We start from the raw sequence: 3,750 nt of genomic DNA, 5'->3' as shown, positions 1-3,750 counted from the left end.
TGCTGTCTCCTTCCCTCCTGGTTATTTTGTGCAGAGCCGTGAAATCATTACCCCAACTCTAGGGACCGCTACAACCCTGCCTGGGTGACTGCATGTATCGGCCTGTCAGCACCTCGGGTTGTGGAGTAACAGTGCTTATAGCAAAGTAGGGCCATGTGCTTGACAAGGAACGCAGCTCCCGGCTAAAGACCCGGCCTCTTGTCCCAGCTCTGCCACTGACAGGCTGTGTGGTGCTGGGCGAGTCCCTTTCTTTCCGGCCTCATTGTCTTCATCTGGGAGAGGGAGGCACAAATCTCTCAGGGCTTGTGGAGGTCTGCACTCCTGTGACTGCGGGAGTGGGGGAAGTGGTAGGGGTACAGAGACAGCAGGCTTTCAGGGAACGTGGTGCTCCTCTGGGGGCAGTTTGGCCCCCCAGGAGACGTGTGTCCGTATCTGGAGACACTTCTTGCTGCCACAACTGGAGGGAGCCACTGGCGTCTAGTGGATAGAGGCCAGGGATGCCACTGAGGAGCCTGCAGGGCACAAGCGGCTCCCTACGGCACAGAATTAACCTGCCCTCGAAGGCAGTAGTGCCGATGAGGAGGAAGCCTGCTCTCGGGATCAGACCCCATCTTTGGCCCCTCAGCTTTGCATCTGCTCCTTCACTTTGCATTTCCAGGTAACCTCATGTTTGGTGCCCTTCCTGATCAACCCTCTTTTTAAAAAAATTTTATTTATTTCTTGTTTTTGGCTGTGCTGGGTCTTTGTTGCTGCAAGTGGGCTTTCTCTAGTAGTGGCGAGCGGGAGCTATTCTAGTTGTGCATGAACTTCTCCTTGTTGCAGAGCACAGGCTCTAGGGCATGTAGTTGTGGTGCATCGGCTTAGTTGCCCCGTGGTATGTGGGATCTTCCCAGACCAGGGGATGAACCCGTGTCCCCCTGCAATGGCTGGTGGATTCTTAACCACTGGACCACCAGAGAAGTCCCCCAACCCTCTTGCTGTTGAAGAAAGTGAAGCAAAAGTGAAAGTTACTTAGTCGTGTCCAATTCTTTGCGACCCCGTGGAATTCTCCAGGCCAGAGTACTGGAGTGGGTAGCCTTTCCCTTCTCCAGTGGATCTTCCAGACCTGAGAATGGAACTGGGGTCTCCTGCATTGCAGGCAGATCCTTTACCAACTGAGCTCTCAGGGAAGCCCTGCTGTTGAAGAAATGGAAGTTTAATTTGCTAAATTGTGCTGAAAGGAATTTCCTGGCAGTCCAGTGGTTAGGAATCCACACTTTCTGTGCCAAGATCCCAGGTTCAATACTTGGTTGGGGAACAAAGATCCCGCAGGCTGTGAGGTGCAGCAAACAACAGCAGCCAAAATCATGCTGAAGTTACTGGCTGATCTTCAAATAGACACTGGTAACTTAACTAGCATATGAGGATTCATTCAGAGAGACAGAACCACTAGGAGTATATAGTCCACCGTCTGTCTGTCTAATCTCCACGTGGAATTCATTACAGGGTCTTGACCTTGCTCAAGTAATGGCAGCTGGTTAAAGAGTCTGAAAGGTTGTCTTCCTGTCTGGTGTTAGAGCTAGACATCCGAAGGGCAGGTGGTGGGGAAGGGAAGGTGGATAAAAAGTGAGGGAGGAGGAGCCAGAGCTCACACATGGACGGGAACCCCTGCCGGTTCTCACCCCCTCCAACCTGATGAAGTGGGTGACCTGCAGGGGCAATTTGCTGGTGGCCTTTGTCATGCAGCTGAACACACATGTGGCCCAGGAGTGTGAGAAGCTGCAGGAGGATCTGGGGAAGGTATAGCAGTCGTCAGCTCAACCGCTGCCCTCAGACAGCAAAAGTGCCACCCCCAAACTCGTCCACCTCCAGTCCTGCAGGGAAAGCTCTGTGGCGGCACATGCTCGCTGGAAACAGACAGGGAGAAGGATGCCGGAAAATGTAGTTCTGCCTAGCCACCTGCGTGTGTTACAAAGCCACAACCAGCTGATCCCCATTTTCAAGAACATGTAAGTAAAGGATGGATCTGGAATCCAATGCCGGTACAAGTCAACCTATACCTCGTTGTGCTGAGCTGGGACGTTTTGAGCTTCTCTTTCCTTTGGATCAGGAAACATCACTTACAACATTCGAGTGGCTCACCCAATGTTATGGGCTTTTCTGGTGGCTCAGCGGTAAAGAATCTGCCTGCAAGGTAGGAGCCGCAGGAGATGTGGGTTTGAATCCTGGGTCGGGGAAGATCCAGTGGAGGAGGGCATGGCAACCCACTCCAGTATTCTTGCCTAGAGAATCCTATGGACAGAGGAGTTTGGTGGGCTACAGTCCATGGGGTTGCAAAGAGTCAGACACAGTCGAAACGACTTAGCCTGCACTACAACCCACAGTTACGGTCTAAGGAAGGGTTTCTTAGACTTGAGACCTTGTTTGCTCTTCACCTCAAGTGCTGGAGACTTTGCTTTTAAAGAGATCGAGAGCAAGGTGACCTAAGAGCCCTCCTATAAAAGGGATCAGAGAAGCCAGATACTAAAGGTTGCATTTTTTATGATTCCATTCATGTGAAATCAAGCCTGAATATTCATTGGGAGGGCTGGTGCTGTAGCTGAAGCTCCAATACTTTGACCTCCTGATGTGAAGAGCTGGCTCATTGGAAAAGACCCTGATGCTGGGAAAGATTGAAGGCAAGAGGAGATGGGGGCGACAGAGGATGAGATGGTTCGGTGGCATCACTGACTCAATGGACGTGAGTTTAAACGAGCAAACTCCGGGAGATGGTGAAGGACAGGGAAGCCTGGCGTGCTGCAGTCCCTGGGGTCGCAAGGAGTCAGACATGATTTAGCGACTGAACAACATCTACTGTTGATGGGAAATAGCCAGGAAAGGTAATTCCATAGAGACAAGAGACAGATGTGTTGTTGCCTAGGGCTTTGGGGGTGGGTGTGTGTGGGGGGGAAATGGGGGGGTGACTGCTTCACAAGTCACGCTTCCTTTGGAGGGGGATGAGGATGTCTTGGAACTAGAGGTAGTGGGTGAGCAACACCGAATATATCAAATTGTTCATTTTTTTTTCTTTTTAAAAAAAATTATTTATTAACTTATTTTTCCTTGTGCTGGGTCTTCATTGCTGTGGGCCACTCTTTGTTGTGGTGCAAGGGTTTCCTATTGCTGCAATTTCTTTCATTGCTGGGCTCGGACTGCAGGTGAACAGGCTTCATTAGTTGCAGCTCGCGGGTTCAGTAGTTGCAGCTCACGGGCTAGTTGTTCCTGGCATATGGAGTCTTCCTGAATCAGGGCTTGAATCTGTGACCCATGCATTGGCAGGCAGATTTCTGTTCACTGTACTACCAGGGAAGTGTGGTATGGAATCTCTTTTGAGGAGAACATTAACAGGACCGACACTGCTCTGTAAAGAATGGCCTTTAAGAGGAGTTCTTCACTCAGGAAAAGCAATGAGCCTCGTTTCAAGGAGCCCAGGGCTCAGTGAAGGCTCAGCTACTTTGGTGATGTCGAATCTCTAGCTTCCAAGGATGCTGTTTTACTGAAAGAGCCAGCTCCTGACCAGGAGCACCCCACCTGCGCAGGTAACCCGGGCCGAGGAGAGCCAGGAGGCGGAGTGGGTTTGGAGCATGTCTGGCCCTTTGTTCTGCGCCGGTGCGTGTGTCCGGGTACATGAGCTCTTTAGCCGCCCGACCGGCTGCGGGGTCACCGAAGTGTGCGTGGGAGCACCGGGCCTGCCTGCCCTTCTTCACTCCCGGGGTGTTCGCTCTCCTCGGT

Source organism: Odocoileus virginianus, chromosome 6, assembly GCF_023699985.2.
Source record: "Odocoileus virginianus isolate 20LAN1187 ecotype Illinois chromosome 6, Ovbor_1.2, whole genome shotgun sequence".
NCBI lineage: Eukaryota > Metazoa > Chordata > Mammalia > Artiodactyla > Cervidae > Odocoileus > Odocoileus virginianus.
The sequence above is the reverse complement of the archived record's forward strand: the minus strand, read 5'-3'. Positions refer to the sequence as shown.